Raw genomic sequence first — 22,277 nt, 5'->3', positions numbered from 1 at the left:
ACTCTTTTGTGTTGGGTAAAATAGCAGTGTGATGGTTTTATAACATCCCAGGGCGTCAGGGAAGGACCTCGTGCACCATTCCAGATTGCTCTTCTGATCCTCTGCTCTTCGCGTGTTTGATTTCAGTGGGCAGGAGGGACACAATGACATTTATGTTTTAGGTGGGTAGATGGATTATTTCAGTGCGATTGCCTTGCCTGAACTTCTGCAATCTTCTTGAAAGAGAAGTACAAATTACAATGAGAACGGAGGCACAGCGAGGCTGATGTGGCTTTGTCGCAGCCAAGTTCATACGGTGTAAGTAAACCACAAACAGTCTGAGAAAAGGCAGCAGGGCATGAAAGACGTGGAGTGATTTCGATTCGGGTAGCGCTAAACAGACAAGGGCTCTTCGTCTGAGAAAGAGGCGACTTTCAGGGCAGCACAGATCTGTAAAATCAGAAATAACGCAGAGAAACTCAACAGAGAAGTAAAGTTGGGATTGTCTTACAATAGGAGGTGTGGGTCCTCAGATGAGTAGCATGGGGAAAGGTCAGAACAACCGAAGGGACACATTTTTCTGCTTCGGGTTTAACGCTGGATTTCTCTGACATGGGATACTGAGAATACCGAACTTGTAAGTTTAAAAAGCACGGACTGATGCAAGGAAGCCCCTAGAAGGGGAACAACCCCCTTTATTTTAAGGTATTCAAACTATTAATAAACTTGTATCAGTGTGATTATAATGCTCTAAACCAAACTACAGTGTCATTCCCATTGTCACTAAGTGGCCTTGAGTGCATCCGCTGCCTTCTATTTCTATTTCTTCTGCAAAGGGAAACATTTCTTGTGCCTCGCAGCCATTAAGAAAGCCTGACCCTGGTTAAAGCTGAGGAGAACCCACCATGGACAGGAACAGCTGTGGTTAAAATTGTCAGCTGCTTAGAAATAACTGCCCTTTTTAGTTGATACACAGAATAAGAAATATCAGGGAGCATGTTTGCTGGTTGCGATGGAGCTTTTGTGGTTGCTGGCTGTGGTAACAAGGCGATTGCGAGAGCGGTTCCCTCAGCAGCACTACCTGCTCTGCCAGGAGAGAATTCATCAGCCGCTCAAGCGACGTGACCTTTGGCTTCATCATACTTTACCGACAGTGTTCTATTGAAGTGTCTCAATTAAGGCAGCTTCCCAAACTCGGGTCATCTAGCTCTGAAAATACCAGATCCCTCAGATTTCCTTTTCATGTCGCATTTTGTTAGCGGCTCTGTGCAAATCAAAGCTTCCTTTTCTTGATTAAGAAAAGCAGATGGAAGATACTTTACTACATCCAAACTTAAAAATGAAGTTTTCAGTTGTTGTCAACAGTCTCTTTGCGCTCTACCTAGTTTTGGTTTCCAAACTGTTCATAGCCTAAAGCACTTTGATACCTTAAATTATTTATAGAGTTTTTACTAATAATTATCTCTAAGTGGTGTTTCATACCACAGTGTGGACCATAGGGGTCTATAGTAACCTGTTTGGAATCTTCACATGGATTAGGCATGTAAATACTAGTGACGCTTTAAGAACCAGATAATCTTTAGGCCTCTTTTAGGGGGTAAAACAATGGTTTGCATTATTTGTTTCTGGTTTCCAGTGTATGGAATGCAGACTCGCCTGTTTGTTTCTTTGGGTCTGCGTCTGGTTTGACACTCACAATTACCCTGTCAGTAGATTTACTCTGATACACATTTGTCAAAGTGAACTCTGGACTGGGTTCACTACAAAAATTACTCCCGAAAATACCGGAGCTGATCTATTAGTTTCCCTTATTCTATCTGCAGAGGACACAAACCCTTCTTGTCCTTTGCTTTCACTCCCTATATTCCACAAGAAAGTTGTGTGAATTTAGGGAATTTAGTTGAAATTCAGGCATTTGTTTTGTGTTCATGTCACACGTTGTTTCTGCCACAGTTGCTCGCCTACCCCCTCAGCGAGTAGCAAACTTAAATAAAAGGAGCTTGTGTGAAATTTGGCTGCGCAGCCTGTGCTCGGTGTCCGTGCCAAACAGCTTAAAGCTGCAGAAACCCGCTGGTGAGCCGGGACAGCAACCGCTCTGGCTTCACTATCACTTGCTTCTCTCCCCTTTAGCTGTTAGTTATTCTGAATGAAATGCAGAGGGTCTGATCCGAGTCACTCTTTGTACACCTAGAAATGGATTAGATAGCATTGCACTGGTTGGACTGGGGCGCAGGCAGGCGAGATGGTGGCAAAAAAGCAGCTGTTTATTGGGGTTCGGCCACAACTTGAAGACCCTGGGCTGATTAAACCTACGTGAGGTATTTTTTCTGTGCCTGCACATCCTACCAATCCCTGTCCTTGTGCTGCTTAAATACACTGAAAACATCTACAACAGGGCGGTTTTGCTTCGCATGGCAGAAGTGGCAGAACATGATTGTAACGGTCAGTTGTTCAAAAATATCTATGCTGGAGTGTAGTGCCTGAGTCGAACTTCAACTCGCTGCAAAATCTCCTGAGACTCCATCTTCAAGTCAATCAGGTTGTTTAAAACGCTTCCCATTCCATCACCTCACTCGTGTCAGGCAGGAGGTTCCAGCAGCACCTGCAGCACAGGCTGAGGTTGTGCCTGCTGGATTCTGTTCTTGCTGGTGCCACTTCTTGCCCAGAACTTCAGCAAACTCCTCACTTGTTCCCTGTCTCATCCTTTGCGCTGCAGCCTGACTCACCTGGCGCGTAAATTGATGTTAACATCTCTTGCTGCTGAAAAGAATTCCCCTTTTCTGTTCAAAAGTGGAAATAGAAACAGGCTCATACTGTGTCCACTTCTGGGCCCCTCAGTTCCAGCAGGACAGGGAACTGCTGCAGAGAGTCCAGCGCAGGGCAACAAAGATGCTGAAGGGAGTGGAGCATCTCCCGGGTGAGGAAAGGCTGAGGGAGCTGGGGCTCTGGAGCTGGACAAGAGGAGACTGAGGGGGGACTCATTCATGTTTCCAGATATCTAAAGGGGGAGTGTCAGGAGGATGGAGCCAGGCTCTTCTCGGTGACAACCAGTGATAGGACAAGGGGTAATGGGTGCAAACTGGAACACAAGAGGTTCCACTTAAATTTGAGAAGAAACTTGTTCCTGGTGAGGGTGGCAGAGCCTGGCCCAGGCTGCCCAGGGGGTTGTGGAGTCTCCTTCTGTGCAGACATTCCAACCCGCCTGGACACCTTCCTGTGTAACCTCATCTGGGTGTTCCTGCTCCATGGGGGGATTGCACTGCATGAGCTTGCCAGGGCCCTTTCAGTCCCTGACATTCTGGGATTCTGTGAACTTTTTCAAGATGCCAGAAGTGAACTGTTGTCTTATAGAAGAGCAGCCTGATTGCCAGCATCCAGGAAAAGGTGTTTCTAGAGAACAGTGTTCTAATCCATCCATCGAATCCAGTTCTCCTTAAAATAGAGACTCCTCTTTCTCCTTCCTTTAATAACTGAAAGTGGCTTTGCCAGGAGAGGGGCCTTGTGGTGATGGGAAAGGATACCGGAGGCCTGGCAACAAGTTTTGGCTTTCCTACACAATTTGTAGCATTGGGCAAGTCAGTTGGTGCTTGTGCTTTTCTAAAAAATATGTATGTAACAAACACAAACAGCCTTGGTAACATCTCCTCCTGGCTCTGGATTTTCACAAGCCCTTGCTGAACAGCAGGCCCGGCACAGATTGTCACGATCCCTCGCGGGACCCTCCTCACCCAGCAAATGAAGGAAAACTCCACCGGAATGGAGAGGAAAAAACTGCTCAACTCTCTGTTGGATTGTGAACCTGTGATATTTAGAGCACGTTGCCTTGTCTTAAGCTTAGTGTAAGTAATGGCTGTGATGTTATCAACTGCGGTTGGCGATGAAATATTTTCATTACGTCTGGATTCTTTTCCACTCCTAAGAGCATTTCTGGTTTACTGTTTACCTGGCACAGTCACTTGGCTGTTGATGTTTATCAATAAAGATATGAAGATCTTCCTTTTCTAATAGTGTTAACGCACATTCCCATGTTCCTCCTGCAGTAGCAGTGGGGAGAATTGCATTTAATGGAAATAAAGCAAAGAAGAGAAAATTTTTTGCAGTTTTACTCAGAAAAGAAAAAATATTTACAAGAGAATAGATGGTTGGGGAGCAGAGGAAGAAATAGTAGGCAAAGAAAAAGCCTGATCTTCTTGAATGTGCTTTTATATTCTCTAACGAAGTATTTGGTACCAGGCCTGTTGACAGCAGCCGCGCTGTTTGGTAAAGGCTTTAAAGGCAACGACACTTCACATTGATCCCTCTTGGATCCTGGCTGCATTAGCATTCTAGACCCAGCTCAGCCCGGTCATCGTCAGCGTGGCATGTTAATTAGGGCTGTCCCTCTTTTGCTCTTCCCTCCCCCTTTGCTTTCCAGTCCGACCGTCCCTATCGCCGTGATGGACGGTTTAGATCTTCCCAGCCGTGATGCTGATGACCCAGGGCAGTTCTTGCCACTTTTGATAAACTGTCAGATTATTTTTGGAACGTCCACATATGCTTTTCTGGAGGTACAATTTAGCGCTGGGATAATCTACTAAATTGCTTTCTGTGCTATGCCAGCTCTCACTTGTGCTGCTCTTTTCAAGCTTTACATGGCCAGAGAAAACGTGTGCTGAGCAAATGTTAAGTGATGCAGCGCCCCAGGAATGGGAGCAGTGTGTTCTCCACTAGACTGTTTATGAAATACAGGATATAATAATATCTGTTTCCCTTTTTTGTGATGTATATGCAGAACATAAAATGAATGGAAAAATGCATACCCATTTTTTGCCTCAAAACATCTGTAACGTGGAGCTCCCTTTAATTTCACAACATAGCCAACCGACAGCATTACAACATCATAAAGATTACCTAGCATAACTTTAATATGAATAATGAGTAAACCTACTGCTCTTAAAATATTGAAGAAAAACTGTGCTCGAAAGTTATCTGCATATTGACAAAGGTTGTTTCAAATTGGCAAACACATACTTGAACTCTCAGGGAGAGGATCCACAATGTGCGATGGGCAGAGGTGTGAAGGCTTCATCAAATAGTCTTTATTTCTCAATAAAACGAGTATAGGCTGACACTTGATTGCATTAGTAGAGCCGATTTAAGATACAAATCTATGAACCTGTGTATATTTAGCTTTTGGGTTATTCCTTATTGGGATGCAACAAATTTTCCAATAATTGTTTTTTCTTAAAGAGCATGCAAATGTCTTATTTTAATTTTTAAGTAGCACTATGCGTAAACTTGTATTTGGTTCATTTTGGGGAAAAATGTGGCTGACCTAAATAGAAGAGTTATCTTTGATCTTGTAGCGATGGAACCGTTAGCACAAATTAATAACTGAAAACCCAACATGTGTGGCATCCCTCCCGAGAATAAAATAGGTCTTTGAATCAAAGAATCTTCACGCGTGAGAAGGTTGTGGTGGGCAGAGGCTGCTGCTCCTCACCTGGCGAGGGCTGAGGAGGGGGAAGAATAGCACCTGGTATCGGAACTCTGAAATACACGGCCTGATGTTTCACAGTGGGCGAGCGCTTCGTGTCCGTGGAATTTGGTGGTTGCTCAGCGCATTTGAAAATCTAACTTATTTACTCCAGTCCTAAACGCTAAGTTAGAACCTGAAATTTCTGCTCATTGTATTGAAACTTGATCGTCCCTCCTCGCAAATCTTGGTTCTCCATTTGTAAATGAGGACAATCTATGATTTTCTCTCGTCTCTATCTTCTGCATTTGAATTTCAGGTTCTTCATTTATTACCATATGTACCCTCCTTAGCACCATGGACTTGGGTTTCAAATAGGTCCTCTATGAGGTTCTTTAATGTAATTAGCAATGGTCAATCTGATTTAAGTCATAAAATATGTGTAATACTCTACTCATGGAAGACTTAATTAACATTCATTTAATGTATCACAGAGCTCGTTCAGTGAGGAGCATGCTGGAAATACCAAGTATTATTTATTACTTCTTCAGTGAAAACGTGGATAATAACTTGGGATTGTGGTTCCAATTTACAGGATTTGTATATGAACTCAAATTCCCTAAGAGAGAACTTGACCTCAATTTCCAGTTATTGACAGTGTGTCTGGCTGACTCACCCTCCTAAGGCATCACTGTGTGAAATGGGAGATTAAATTAAAGAAAGAATCCAAATCATTGCTGCTTTTTGTATCCTGGACCCGGTTTGTAACACAACCGAAAAGATGTTTTATATTAGAATATGAATTATCCAACAGAAATACCTCTTCCAGCTCTCTGCTTCTTCCTTTTGTTGTGTTTATTAGTACACACGTGGCACATGAAGATCAGCTTTTATTCTTTGATTTCTCTTCAATTTATGATTTTATTTTTTCCACTTAGAACTCCAGAAGCTAAACCAGACCAGATGCCTTGGGACCTGCTATAGCAAACATCAGCCTGGCACTGCTGGGCTTTAATTCCTTATTTACCACACTAAAAGGTAATTATGGTATCACCTCTACGCTTAAGTATATATTTGAGAGGTAGATTTTCTCTACGAGTCGAAGTCTGTAAGTCTGGTTTATTAAGTGAAGCCATTCCATGCTCATTAAATAGGGAGTTGTACCCGTGGATTCTTGTTCTAATGTAGGAAAGGAGAAATGAAGTCTGACCTTAGTGGTAAAACACCCGTACAGCTTTGCGTTTCTATAGATCCGGGCTCCAGAACATCGTGCTATTGCTGCTGGTGGCCACGTACCATGAAAGCAGCACCAAGATCCTGGGTACACATCAGCTCGAGAGCCAAGGACAAGCTCCCTGTGCCTTCGCAGTCCGTTTGAAACCAGTTCATGTTTGGCCTTGCTGTATTTCATGGTTAACACCGTACTGTCCATTTTCTGTGGTCAGACAGCACAGGCACGTTTACCACGTGCAACCAACGGACTGACAAATCAGTAGTGGAATCACATGAGAGGTGTGGGGTTTGTAAGGTGGAATGTGAGCAGTTCTCTTTGGGTGGCTGTGTATCAGGCAAAAATTGGAATATCTGAAAATGCTGATGTATGCTCTTTGTAGTTTTAGTTTCTTGGAAATGCATTAGTCAAGTCCGCTGGTGCACAATTCCTCATAGAGCTGGACTGGGGAATTGTAGAGAGCAGCCTCGAAACCAAGAGCGACATAGGTACTATAGCTAAATATACTTGAGTGGAAATGTCATTTCAAGACGTGATGCTTTTTAAGCATCCTGAAGATAGTCACTAGCAAAGGTATTATTATCTGCAGTATGACATTCCAAAAATACCTTAGCAAAGCACTTTCTTTTTAAAAAAGAAGCATTTCTTATGGAACATTTTAGCCTTCTGCCATTGTCGTGTGTCAGTGAGCGCATCTGTTTCGTCCCCTGTGAATGCATGGCACTAGAATGCCGCTGGAAGGCTGCATGTTTCCATTCTGCTTGAGAGGTAATTCACCTTTGCTGTTACTCTTTGAATAATCTGCATGAAGTGCACCACGAATTACTCTGCATCTGTTCTTGATGCTAATCCTATTACCAGCAACAGGATTAGTTCATAAACAAAAGAGCTGTACTAGTCTGTTCTATATGCTCTGCTCTGAAAGCTGAACAGGGCTCACATGCAGTACAGCACTTCTCTTACCCTTAGCATTGCATCCAACTGCTGAAATTCGCTGTACTGATATGTAAATTAATTATTAATTATGTACTGGCTGTCGTTGTGATCTGAGGCTGCTGTTTTTATGCTGCTGCCTCATTGTGGGGACAAGCGTGTTGGAGAGGAACCCAGTTCCCTTGCTCTTCAAGTTACTCATCTGTAAATGGCTCTAACGATGCTAAATTATTACTGGAGATTGGGAGATGCTTGGGACTGTTTTATCGATGGCCATTGCTGCTAAATCTAATTTGCATAGGAATAAGGAGCCAGTCATCAGATGAGAACACTCAGCTTCCTTTAATTTATTGTAATTCCCTTTCCTTGTTCCAGGATTGTGTTTGGAGGCAATAAGAGAAAGGAGTAGGGATAATATACATGAGCCCTCCGATTCAGGAGCTGCAGGGTAGCGAAGACACGTCTTTGCTTTTGTAATTATTTCTGCAAAACCATGTTGGCAGATTCTCCCTGTAGAACTACAGCATATGCCAACAAAACTTTTTCTGTTGGCATTGCTACACGAGTTCCTCAGATGATGTGAGCTAAGTTGACAAAAGCAGTGTATTGTCAGTGGTGCTACATCTCCTGGATTCAATATTTCAGGACTAGACAGCATATCTCTATTTTTCCCCCCCCTCACCCTTTCCTTGCTATTCTTCTGCACTTTACTCCATGTCTTTCCCCATCGTTTTCTCCACTCAAGAGAAGAAACAACAGACAAACCAAAACCAAATGCTTCCCAGTGCAACACTGGCAGTATGGTCCAACTCACTACAGATACTTAATTTCAACTGTGTATAAAGGGCACAGTAATATTTTGTCATTTCATGCAGCTTGTCTGACCCATGCTGTTTGCACATGCGATCCAGCTTTTTAAAACGGTTGATCTTCCAAAAGAGAGAAAGACCTTATGGAAAGAGAGCAAATGCTGTCACTTGACCTTTTCCGCCTTTGGATTCTCAGTGTATCCGACTTGGCCAGACAGGTCTGGGGAAGAAAAAATAACCAGCAGATGGATTTCCGACAAGAGCTCGGTGGCAGATGGTGCCTACAGACATTTACGGAGATGTCCGCGGTCTTAATGGGGGTGTTTTTCCCCTTTCAGCAGCACTGATAGTACATTAATATTTGTGCGTGTGCATGGTAAAGATGTGCTGACAGATAAGGGGCTGCATTGTTATCAGCAGAAAGAAGCTCAGTGACCTCTAATATTTAGTTTAAGTTCTTCAAAGTTCATCTTTGCTCGTGGTTTAATCTGATGACAAGTGACTTCGGTGGGAATCTTTTTAGTCTCCTTCATGCCATTGGATAAAATCTGTAAGCTCTTGAATCACTGTTCTTTCTGAAACAGTTAATCTTCAACATACTGGATTTATTTCTTTCGATAATAATTATCACTTGTGCATTTAAAAGCAACTCAGAACCTTCTGACCGCACTGGTACAATTGGAAACAATTTTAGATTTTTTAATATTCATTAGTTGCATCATTTTTTTAAAAGATACTTGGGATAGACTTAACCAAACCCCAGACATTCTTAGCATTAAGCACATGAGCAGGCTTAGAGAGTCCAGCTTGCCTAGAGCTGAGTAAGCAGCGTGTGAAGTGCACGGTTGGGTCTGCTGACCACGAGCAGAAACTCAACATACAGACCCAGGATTTGCCAACAGGTACGTAGCCTTCTGCTATAGAAATGCTGTCCTCAGTCTGTTTGGATTTACTTGACGTGATGATCTCTTCTTGTCCTTTGAAGTCCTCCCCTATACATGTAATTTAGGATTCATTCACAGGGAATTGGTACTTCACAGAAATCAGGTCTTCAATCTGCTTGCTCCTGTTAGGAACCGCTGTGCTCTGACACATCCAGCTGAGTATCTGCTGTGCTTTCTGCTCGAGGCCTCGGAGAGAACGTCCACAAAAGAGGTGAGAGCAGCACTGAAAGGGAGGTGATGGCCTTGATTCCTTGTCTTTCAGTGCATCCATCTCAGCCATTCCTATCAGCAAGGTTTCCCCTGGAAATGGAACCTAAGCTGCCCTCTCCCACAAGCTGAAAATCTGCTATCTGAAATCTTTATAGAGTGATTTATTCTCCTCTGAGTTGGCAAAAGGAAACCTACCCAGTGACATCCTCAGCCCTGGACTGAATCCTAATGGTTCTTTACTGGGTTGTGTTCAATCTCTCCTTTCTACATATCGTGAATTTTGCATTGGCTGTGAAGAAGGATTGTCTTTTGGAGTCAAAGGAGAAAGATGAATTACAAATGAGGAGCAAGTGCACTTGGGTTATAATAGGCCAAGTTACTGATTTGGATGTTTTGTTGGTGTAGAAATGCGGATGGCTGTGAAATATGGCAAAGAACACTTGGCTGGAGACACCCCCCTAATGGAAACATCTCTAAACCCCATCACACAGAGATAGTGCGATCTCTGCCAGCGTGAAACGTCTGAGGGAAAATGTTGTTTTAACCGAAGTCACGAGCAAATCGGGGCAGAATGTTGCTCAGGATAAAATTGTCCTTTCCAGACTAAAAAGAAGGTTAAGTGTTTGTACTTTGCCTTCTAGTTACTTTCATTCTGTTGCTTTACTGACTGTACATTTGTCACCGTGACACAGTGATGTTCTTCCTGTTACATTATTGTTTTTTTGCCTAATGTTAGAACAGTCTTACAAATTCTGACTTTCATTGGAAGGGGTGTGTCCTACATCTCATGAAATGTCGTGAAGTTATATGAAAAATCAGAATGTGGCAAACGTGCCGTCTAGAGTCTGGGGCTCAACAGACCTGAGTTGTGCTGGTTCTACCAGTGTCCCGCTAGATGATTTGCAAAGGTGATTTGGGGTTGGGGGCACATTCACATCACTTCAGACCCTCCCAACTGGAGATAGGGAATTTTCTCTGTAATTCCCAGCCTGCAAAGGAGTGAATTTGGAATTGTGTCCGTCGTTCCTCTCACTGTCTGCACCCTGTTAGACTTCCTGCCCAATTTCAGCGCGGTACGGCTCTAATCTCAGAGCTTGTGCCCACCTTCCACTAATGCATTAGTTTGTGTACTTGGATAATGGAGAAAATGATGCCGGACTTGTTTGCGAAAAGAGCTGAGATTCACAATTTAGAATGTTTCTATATATGAAATAGATATAATTAATTCCCTTTCTGTTGTTACATGCAAAATTCTGTAACAGATGGACTAGTATCATTTGGCAAATAATTCATCTGACGTTTCCCTCATCAATCATTAAACAATTGGTACATTTCTTTATTGTGCAGTCAGCTTTCAATCCTATTTTGTGAGATGTTTAACAGCATACTGATGGGATTGGGCTGGATCCATTGAAATCAATGAGGAGACTGACTTGAATCAGGCCTTGTATTTTCGTACCAGATAATTTCCAGGTTCCAGTGTAAGTTGGGGAATGACCTATTAGAGAGCAGCGTAGGGGAAAGGGACCTGGGGGTCCTGGGGACAGCAGGGTGACCATGAGCCAGCACTGGGCCCTTGTGGCCAGGAAGCCAATGGTACCTGGGGTGGGTTAGAAGGGGGTGGTCAGTAGGTCAGAGAGGTTCTCCTGCCCCTCTGCTCTGCCCTGGGGAGACCACACCTGGAATATTGTGTCCAGCTGTGGCCCCTCAGTTCCAGCAGGACAGGGAACTGCTGCAGAGAGTCCAGCGCAGGGCAACAAAGATGCTGAAGGGAGTGGAGCATCTCCCGGGTGAGGAAAGGCTGAGGGAGCTGGGGCTCTGGAGCTGGACAAGAGGAGACTGAGGGGGGACTCATTCATGTTTCCAGATATCTAAAGGGGGAGTGTCAGGAGGATGGAGCCAGGCTCTTCTCGGTGACAACCAGTGATAGGACAAGGGGTAATGGGTTCAAACTGGAACACAAGAGGTTCCACTTAAATTTGAGAAGAAACTTGTTCCTGGTGAGGGTGGCAGAGCCTGGCCCAGGCTGCCCAGGGAGGTTGTGGAGTCTCCTTCTGTGCAGACATTCCAACCCGCCTGGACACCTTCCTGTGTAACCTCATCTGGGTGTTCCTGCTCCATGGGGGGATTGCACTGGATGAGCTTGCCAGGGCCCTTCAACCCCTGACATTCTGGGATTCTGTAAAAGGTATTATAGAGTCATAATTAGCAGATGGAGAAAGTCTAGGTAGTAAGCATCATGGTCTAACTACTGAATTCTGCTGAAACCCCCATTGCCTTCCCTCTCCCTTAGTCATTGAGTGCTCACAATTCCTGATGTTGTAAAGAGCTTCCACGATATTCCGTAGTTTTCTTAATATCCAGACTACTCAATGCATATTAACATCCCCCTGTCCCAAGACAGTGATTTTTTTCCTGTATAATCGTAGGACAGAAGTTTGAAAAAGCTGACCTGAATGGTTCCTACCGGCTCATTAAACAATGGCAACCGATAAATCTTTTTTTTTAATAGTCTCTTGAATTTTTAAGTCTTAAGAGTCGGTAATGCCCATACTGTAGATGTATGGAAATGGCTATTTCGAAACTAGGCCCTAACTTTAGGAGAGGCGATTTGGATAAATGATTTCACTTTTCTTCCACCCTTTAATTAAAACTACTGTGGCATGGACTGCGTATTCCAACAGATTTCGTTTAATAAATTGCATTAGGTGCTATTAGCTTTCAGGGTATTACACCAGATTAACTCTCTCCTTTCTTGGATTTCCTCACCTCTTTGCCATATCGTTTGGAGTGAAAACAGCCAGCTTTCTTTCCGTCTCCCCCTCTCTTTATTGCATCAGTATGCATTGCAAAACCGGTGGCTTGTACATCCTAAGCTAAGATAATGACACCAATATTAATTCCACTACAGCTGCTACAGGCATGTAAATGAACCTTTCATCTGTCCAGCAAAGCAGCTCTGAGACTTGCGCAGAACACCCGGGCTGAGCAGCGGGAGATGGCAGAGGTGAGGGTGTGCTAAAAATGGCCAAAATTCACATGTCCTCAATTAATATTTCCTACTCCAATCAATGCTGTTATTATCCGCAAGGACATTTTTTCCTGTTTGTCCCTGCTGGTGGGGACGTCGCAATCATCGTCCTGTTAGCACTAGGAAGGACACTGCTTGAACCCCATTGCACAATTTGCTTAATGTGTTTGGGACCACGTCTTCTAGGCTGTGTCCACATTGTCAGCCTGCTCTAAGCAGCTCTGCACGTGTCTAAAAGCAGTATAGTGGTAGTAGGGCAGTGCACGGGCTAATTAGCTCTGCCTCTCCGCAAAGCTAATTAATATAGATGCAGTGTTGCACTGATACGACTGTTGCTTTGAGTTGTAGCAGGAATTAGTTTGTGGCTGATGTGACTCAAGTGTCTCTGCAAGAGCTCTACAAAGTAAATAATCCTGGTTTTTAAAAAATCAGATTTATTCTATGTAACAATGCAGCGAGGAATCTGTGGTTATAATAACAGAGTGAATGACTCTGCATTGCTGTAGAAAGCTGGATCCCTTCAATACAAACCTGGAATTTCTGTTTGTCGAACGTCCTCACTTCCAGTTCTCTCCAGGACAGCACTTAAGTGTGTATGAATGGCTTCAATGGGCTTTAACCATATGTTAAAGGTAAGCGTATTCGAAACGCTTTGCTGAATTGAGGCCTAAATGCAAACAACACGCAGAACCTTTTGACAAACATCTGATTTCTCTGAACTCAAGTGGTCCATTATTACAGGTTTGAAACCTCCTGGGTGGCAGCCGATGTGTGTGGAGTAAATTACAGTGTGATGTGATTATTGTAACGTATTCACTCGCCTGGGAGATGCTCAAAGGGGCCTGTGCAGGATGGCGCTTAGTGCTGAGTTCTGTAGCGGTGGCAGCAACGAGCCGATGAACCGAAGTATCTTTTTATCAGTATCTCTTGAAATAAGAAGCACATTCAGAGTGCTTACATTTCTGTTTAATATAGTTAAGCCAGAAATAAGCAGGGACTCGATTTGGCAAGTGTTCCTAATCTTTGATGAAGCTGGAATCCAGATACTCATTTTCTTCAGATCTCGCTCCTGTAGCGATTTGGATGATCCAGCTGTTTGAGCTCTGCTCGTTAGTAATCCTTTAGGAAACACTGCGTTCGGATGGAATAGTATGGGACGGGATGCGAGTGTGTTGACTAGATCCTAAGTATAAAAGCAAGGTTTTATATTTGATCTTATTAAAAACACATAAAACCCAACACCGTTGTGAGGAGGGCTTCAAACCTCTCCGTTAATTAACCATGTCAGCAGAAGATAATTCCTTATGCATTGTAGTTTTTGGACATCTGTAATCTACGTTTAAATAATAGACTAAAGCAGCTTTTTCAGAAGTATTTCACCCTCGGTAAATATAAATTTTTATTCATGTGAGAAAACATTTACTTTTTAGATTTTGTTCACTGTGGAAGAGCTTTGCTGGATTCTTGTGGGACTCTGTAGCTCCCTGATGGACAGAATTCTCAGCATGATACTGGGCTTGCTTTGCTTCAATTCAAGGACTTTATCCCTAAGCCAGCGTTAACTGGGGCCGAGCAAGGTCAGGGGTGTCTCGTGTCACTTTCTTTGGAGCAGAGAACGTCTCTTGAGGTTCTGTGGATCTTTCGGCTGCCGGCACAGCATCAATCATCCCCAGCTCCTTGTCCCGGTAGGAGGAAAGGTGACAACAGCCAGGGGAGGGAACTTGTCAAAACGGAGCCACAAATAGCAGCCGAATTTCCAGGTTCATCCCACACTGTCTGCTGAATGAGGTGGTTTTGCTGTGCTTTATTTCCTGATTTTCTTTTCCAGATAAGTGCAGGTCAGCATTTTTAGGGCATTTATAATCACAACTGAAGGTTGACTCAAATAGTTACGGATCACGTAATTTCCTGGAGTGGATTCTTGCTTTTTTCCCCCTCGAGGCATAATCTTGAATCGCCCTCATTCTATGTGAGAATTGAACCCCAAATGATGGGCTTCTGTAGCTTGACAAAGAGCCGCCAGGATGGGAGCTAGTATTTAATTCCCATGGTCTTCATGTAGATATGTAGTGTAGTTTAGTGTTTCTGTACTGAAGTAAAGCAGAGTTTGATCTTTACGACACTTGAATTTTGTTGAGTTTTGGGTTGGTTTTTGTTCTTTTCCCCCAGAAGACTCAGATTTCCAGGAAATGGATGTTCTCCAATCTAGCTCCAATCCTCAAACAGCAAGTACTGCTACATTATGGACGGGTTCTGCAGATAAGTAAGGAAAGACATTAATTCATTAAGTTAGAATAAGAACCAGTGCCTTAAAAATGCTGCTTCCTGACAAGTGATATATTTTACAACAGTCTGACAATATTTTTTACATGTTAAAATACTATTAGGCCTTTTGTGCACTGTCTAAAAATCCTCAGTAAAGAGAACCCCTCACGACTCGCCCGAGTCTTCTAAAGCAGAAACTAGGATAAAAAACTGCATAAAGAATGAATAATTGGCCTCTTGAGTATGATACTGTCTGTTTCGAAAGGACATTTGCTTGTGTTAAAATCAACCTTTTTCCTCAGCAAAAAACACACATTGCTGTGGCACTAAAGAAGTAATTGCTAAAGTTATTTGTGTCACAATAACTTATTAATCTAGAAGGATGAAGACACTACCCAGAGGTCATGGATGACCCGGTAATGAGACCGTCAAGCATCACCATAAATAATAAAACCAAGACACATTACTCGAGAACTTTTTCTTTTTCCCTTCCTCGGGCACCTTGAATTTCCTTCATTATCTATATGATTTGTATAAAACTTGAACAATGCTGTACTTGATTTACCCCCCAACTCTCCCTGAGAATGAAGAGCTCTTTAGAGAAAGAATCAGTTATCTATAGAGGACAGAGCAGGAATTGGGGTGTGTGTGTGTCCAGTTGGCATTTGGTTTATATGGAAAGTTAACTGATTTGGGCTTTTTAGATTCTTAACGAGGTCTTGTTGTCAGGGTTGATTCAGTACCTCGTGTTAGCCAAGATGACAGTCAGCGTGTTTACCTGAAAGGCATAATTAATCTGCACTTAATTGAGTAATTCTGTATTTAATCTGTTATAACAGAGAATTCAATTGACTTCCTGAACCAATCAATTTTTGTCTCGTACATTGTTTTTCAGGAAGGATTTGGGTCTTTGGTTTTTAAGTAACGTCCAAATCGGCTTTGGTTTCACCTGCAGCAGATCCAGACAACTCGGTGTATCCGTCTCTGAAGCAGCTCTAAGGCATTTTGTCAGTCTGTCCCTCCTCACCGTTACCATTAAAAAAGCCATGTTGTAAAAGTCCAGCAAACATCTTTTCACCACCATTTAATGTGCTTGGTTCCTAAACAGTTGCAATTGATTTTGTTTGCTCTTGCAAACACGAATTATCCTGTAATCATCTCAGCCTTCCAGCCATCCTTACATTGACTTGTTTGTGTCTTAAAGTGAGAAAACGCAGACGTTGCCGTGGAACGTAAGAAAGGTTAGAGGCAAAGAAAAGGTGGGTTTTTCATGGTGGACAGGACGTGCATCCCCTTCAATTAATCGCCACCCTTACAGCTTCTTTAGTACAGGGCAGGGATTGAGGTAAATTTGAAAATTAAATGACCTTTATTTTTGCTTTTGCTTGTGATTTCTGCTAAGTGGCTATTTCAGGGTTCATCAGTGACAGTCCCTTAGACTCTGATTGCTTTTACTCCAAGGAGTACACGCAGCGGAATACTAAAGGAGACGGTATTTTCCACCTACAACACATTTCTTTACAAGCACAGCTTTGTGACTTAGCGCAGGCTGAGCCCTGGAGGATGAAATCGTACAGCCAATTACCCACCATTTTTAATAACAGAGCATTTCTTTTGACGACCACGGACATAACAGCGATGAGCATCGCTGGTGCTTTGACTCCCTTTTCTGGCTAATGTGTTTTATTTTTTAAATGGCTTTATCCCGCTTTTTCTGTACTCTTTAGATTTTTATATGGTTTGGATTTCTACTGCTTAAAGAATTGATAGTTTGCACTTCTTTACTCTAATGTGCTACAATGTGTATCTATGCATGCCCATTTTATCCAAATTTATTGGAAGAGTTGTATGTGATATATTAGCCTGAAACCAAATGGTCTGATCCATAGTGAGTTACTTTGCAGGAAACACAAGGTGGATGAACCTCAGTGTCCTCATGGGCCATGAGAAAGTGGAGGTTCAGTGAAAGGAGAGGGATGCAGGTTCTCATCCATTAAGGGCCTTTGCTCTTCTGTCCCACCGGAGTTGGATGAAGATTTTTTTGTGCAAGGACCTTCTAAGGAAACAGCAGATGTTGTAAAAATCCAACTAGTGCACACGTACCAACAGATGGTGGTGAGTTACACAGGTCGTCTGTCCAGGCAGGTGTCCCAACCACTCTTGATTCTTCACGCCAATGCCCTTGGCAATGAGAGGGAGAAATTGTGGGAGGCCTGTTGTGAAACAGCCAGAGTTATAGCGAAAGAAATGGTGCTTTTCCACTGCTTTTTGAGGACGTGGGGCAGGGTTTGTTATGAGCCACTCTGGATTTACTGCTGGATAACTCAGAATTGGGCCTGAGTCGTCTTTGAGTTGTCATAGGTGCCAGCAGCATTCAGTAATGCAGATGAGTGGTTCTGGAAATCAGCATTAGGTTTGATTTTCATTTTTGGTCTGAAAACACTCAGGGGACTTGCAGTGAATGAATTAATGGGGGGGATCAAAGTTTTTGTGCTGCCTGGGAGTTGTACCCAGGTCACAAGAGTGGGAATGTTGGGTGATGCCACCGGCCCCTTCTAGCACTGTAGCTTTGTAAATCATCTTTAGTTGAAAAGAAACTACTTAAGTATCTCTCCTTGTACAAGGGACTTCTTTGGTAACTGCGCTGCTAAGTAAGGCTGCATTTTGTGCGGTGCTCTTGCTGTCAGTGGCTTTAAGGATGCTCAGCGCACTCCGGGCAGGGCTCTCACCTCGCTCGTAATAGCTCTAATAATGAGAAGCGGCAAGGCAGAATTGGCCTGTTGGTGCACTTGGTATTTCTTCCACATTTCATACCTCCTGTGGGATCTTTCTCAGCTCTTTTTTTTCATGTCCCTGCTCATAATGACTTAAGCGGTCAACTAAAGTAAGTTTTTCACAAGGAAACTTGAGAGAAGCTTTGTCTTCTAAGACTTGCTTGTCATAGAAGGTCCATAGGTGAAACATGTTAATATTTAACTAGCTTAGGGTTGGGCAGCCTCATTGGAAGAATATTGAAGCTGGAAATGACAACCTCTGCAACACAGAATGTTCTGGAAGGGTCCATGGTGCCTTGGCATCCCTGGGTACAGAGGGAACAGGATCAGAACGCTTGGGTCCCACAGAACCTTCAGCTGCCGCTCCACTCGGCTCTGCGAGAAGGGGAGTTAATGATGCGGGAACAGTGACCGTCAGCAGCAGCTGGAGCCGCTGCCTTCTACTAATGTTTTCAGAAGGTAAATAGCTACAGGTTGCCATTCGCAGTCTTTGCTGCAGAAATCGAGGAACGAAAAAGGAAATTACCTTTGCGCAGATTCCAAATGCTTAAAAGAAACAGATTTCATCCTTGGAAGTGCGCTGATAGGAGCGTTTGTTGTCTTATGGTTGGACTTGATGAGCTTAAATGTCTTTTCCAACTGAACTGATTGTGTAGCTGGGGTCCCTGTACCCACACTGGGACTCGAGCAGGGATGTGTTTGTAGGAATAGGGCTTTTTATTGCAAATTGTCCTTAGCAGCCAGCTTTTCTGTCTTGGCTTTTAAGGACGATTCCACCAGCTGCCCACAGTGTGAGTGTGCTATGGTGACACGTACCATTTCAAGAGATGTCTAAATAGAGGCCGGTATTTTCCTACTCTTACTCATTGCTGTGAGAAAACAGGGTGGTGGTGGTTGATATCAGTGGAGTTGACGGTCAATCCAGATCCTTATAGGAGGGGTCTGTCCTCTCCATCAGCTGCTTCAGGGACCTGCCAGGTGGGCTGGAAACTCCTGTGAATGGGGTTTGAGGAGCACGAGAAGTACAGAGAAAAGGGGGAAAAATATCAGAAGGCCTTTCTGAATTCCAGAATGGATGAAAACCATAGAAAGGATTCATGCTTATGGTATTCCAGGGTGTATGTGGCAGGTGGAATAAACACTGGTTAAAAACAATTCCTATTTCTAGGGTATTTCCAGTTTTGAATAAAGTTGCATCCAATGAATAAAGAGATCCAATTAAATATCTTTCACTTAGACAAGAATTAAGTGTTGTCACTATCTGGAGAGTGACTTTGTTGTTTATTTACCCGTCTGATCGTTCAGAGCTCTGGAAGAATGAAACTATACTGAGTTCTGGGCATTTTCCATTTCAGGTTCCCGTTGTGGGTACTTCCCATTGGCAAACCTGTCCTTTGATGTGAGAACATCATCCCGATCAACAGTTGTTTCCTTGCTGAACATGCTGAGCGGTGCCCGATAGAATCATACAAAAGCACTAAGGTACGGAGCTAATTCACCCTACAAGTTCCAGGTGCTTAGTTTGCTTTTATAGAGTAATTGCTGGTGGAAGGGACCTCGGGACATCTTGAGTCCAGCCCCTCCTGTCCACAGCAGTTCAGCTGGACCAGATTCCTGTGTCCAGCCTGGTTTTCAGATATTTCCAAGGGTAGAGATTCCACAACCTCCATGGGCAACCTGATATTTTGTGAAACTGTGGGCATGTCAGTCCTTTGACATATCAGTTCTTCATCTGTTGAATGAGGAGACAGCGATGTTCCTTCTGCACCTTCATTTAGCTGCTGAATTCTCGGTTACCTGTATATAGGATACCATGCATACAAGTGGGCAAACAGTATTGCTGTTTGTATATGCTGCATTAAAATTGACAATACATTAATAGTGTAGAAACACATTGAGGAATACAGAAATGGTTTTGTTGTATACTGCTTTTAATGTACCGAACAAATGGTGCTGTCATGAATTGCTGATAATTAAACACGTAGCATATGAAGAGTTGAAGAAGAGAACTCAATGTGTACATTTCCATCGATAATTCACAGGACATTAGAGCCTCAATGTCAGAAGTTGTACCTCTGTGCGGGATGGTAGCGTATTAATGAAGTTGCTCCAGCCATTACACTCCAATTGCTAATTTATTCATAGTCTACGAGCCTTGGGGAGAGAGGGGCAAAGGAAAACCCAAGGTCTGAGTTCAGTAGCGCTTGAAACAAAGCAGCATGCTGGCTTTATTTGATTTCTCAGTCATGCATCTAGTTCAGCATTGGTGAATGAGACTGGACTCAACGGAAGCAGGTGAATACAGCCCAGATATAGGGCTTGTCACCAGATTGTTCCATGGGAGGTCAATGCTAACAAAAGTAAGGCAATCGTGTTCAAAATGATACGGTGCAACATGTTCTCATTTCCCTAAAACCCCTCCCTGAGTTCGTAGCATTTAATCCTGTGATTTGAGTTGTTCTTGTTGGCAGGTTCACGTATCACTAAGACTGTTCTCCCTGCAAAAACACTCACCATGAGTTAAAAGGTATCGATGAGATAAAGATGCGCCTAAATACCAACCAGTTACAGTAGCTCCTATATAAGAAGAGAAGCAAGACATGGTGGCTTCTCCTGTGCCCTTATTAACCAGTGTATTCTAGAAAAGTGTTCCTAGTTAGGAACACAAGTGAAGAACACGATTTTTAAAGTCGGTTGAGCTGTACACCTCTGTCATCAGAGCCCACATGTCACCTCGCCAGGCTTGTGACAGCCCTTCCCAGCAGAAAAACCCAGAGGTTCAGGAGTCTTTGTGAGGCAGAACCTGCAGCAGCAGATTTGGGGTGGATTTGACTCATGCTGTCCCTCCGGTATAAACCAGTGGATTACCTTGGAGAACTGCAGTGCGTGCACATCCCAGTGCTCAGCGTTCCAGAAACTGCTCAAACAGTCCAGCCACGCAGGGTCCAATTCCCTTCTTGTTCCTCACCGGCGCTCATTTGCCAATACGTTGAAAAATTGGGTATAGATACCTTAGAAATCACAAAATCGCGCTTCCCTAATTATTGTTTTGCCTGTAAATTGCATTGAAGGAAGTTGTGTTTTGAAAGGCTTGCCAATTACCTTCGTCCAGATGTCTGCGGTTCTTCTCATTTCAGTGGCATTGTGCAAAGTACGCGGGAAGCAAAATCTGATGTGCAAGCTAGTTCACGAAATACATACCCCCATTTATATACATACTGTTTATCTGTGTATGGACGTTCCTAGTACACATCAAATGCAGACACATCTGTTTCATTCAAAATGTGCCAGATTAGCGCGGAGAATTTATCCCCGTTTTTAGCCTATAGAATTTGCAAGCTCGTTTGGAACGCGGTGACTTGAAGATCTAACCAGGATCATTGGAGGTGGCAGTAACTTCCAAAAACGCAAAGTCAAACTGGATGGAGTAGGAGGGTTTCTTCAGATCGCAATAAGGAGTTTTGGTGAGATTTGTTCCACAGTTGACAAATAATATCATTGAATTAGATAAATAAAAAAGGGGCGAGGGAGCAGGAATATTAGGTCTCCAGGATGTAAATCCATAGGTTCGTTAAGACTGCATGGGAGTAGAATAAATTGAGACTGATAGTTGAACTGCAGAGAAGTCTTGTTGAGAGTGTGCAGGTAAACCAGATTTATCAACCATCGCCCCATTTGCATTCCTTTTATTCAATTAACTAACTCAAGGATGATTTTCAGTGTAAATGGTGACCTTAAACACCATCACTGTGGAAAGGAGCAATGAGATGTGGGTAAATGGCACATTATTACGTTCTCTCAGCATCATCTTCGGTTTAATAAATGAAATTCAAGTGTGAGAGAGAAGTGTTTCACTAACAAAAGGTGTGTGTGTTTGGTTTGTGGTTGTTCTGTTTTCTTCTTGTTCATTTCAGATATAATATGTGCTGCTTCTGTGACAAATACATGAGACTGGGACAGGTTGGTGCTTCTCATCCAGCTGTGGGCCAGGTCACTTTGCAGGGATCTGCTGGTGTTTCAAACCAATCCTGACTTGTAGGGAGGTTGGGAGGCAAAATCCCTTCAAGGATCTGGTCCATTGGTTTTGTTCCCCCGCAGTCTCCTCTCTGTCCATGGGCTGGTTGTGTTCAGAATGTATATGCGAGATTGGCAGGTGCCAAATGATTGGCGGGGGAGGAGAATGGTGAGGGAATATAAATGCCAAAGATTATCCAACTGATAGATAAAGCCTCAGGATTTAGCTAAATAGAAATTTACTTTGGTATAGAACAGATGTCCAGATGTCCTTTGGGATGAGTTCATTTATTTAAATCCTATCTGTTTTAATGAAACACTTTTTAAAAGCTGGAATGAAACCTGGCTTAAATGCCCACTCAAATGTTTGCCAAAGCCCAGCTGCTTGACAAGAGGGGTCTAAATACTGTGCTCCGAGGTATAACCCGGTGGTCAATCAATACTTTGGTGTTGTTTTCAGTTAGACGAGAGCTCAGTGAGTTCCTCCCTGTGCCGATATTGCTGATCTGAATGTCTGCCCAGGCTGATGTTCAGAGCCAGAGGGGCAGTGGGAGGTTATCACCTCCAGGCCCACGCTCTGCTTTAGCTGGTTTAACTCTGCAGCACTGGGTGTTGTTGGCTCAGCCTTCCAG

The 22,277-nt window shown here is 43.3% G+C and overlaps 1 protein-coding gene across 5 annotated transcripts in view; it reads left to right on the top strand.

The window, feature by feature from the left end:
• Positions 1-22,277, top strand: part of LRRTM4 (leucine rich repeat transmembrane neuronal 4) — a 308,260-nt gene that overhangs the window by 147,907 nt on the left and 138,076 nt on the right. For all 5 annotated transcript variants that reach the window (XM_065041045.1, XM_065041046.1, XM_021280913.2 and 2 more), the window contains one exon: positions 18,987-19,113. The gene's annotated coding sequence lies outside the window, so the exon portion shown is untranslated. The remainder of the gene's footprint in view (positions 1-18,986; positions 19,114-22,277) is intronic.

Source organism: Columba livia, chromosome 25, assembly GCF_036013475.1.
Source record: "Columba livia isolate bColLiv1 breed racing homer chromosome 25, bColLiv1.pat.W.v2, whole genome shotgun sequence".
Taxonomy (NCBI): Eukaryota; Metazoa; Chordata; class Aves; order Columbiformes; family Columbidae; genus Columba; species Columba livia.
Note: the sequence above shows the minus strand (reverse complement) of the source record. Positions and strands in the feature narration are given on the sequence as shown.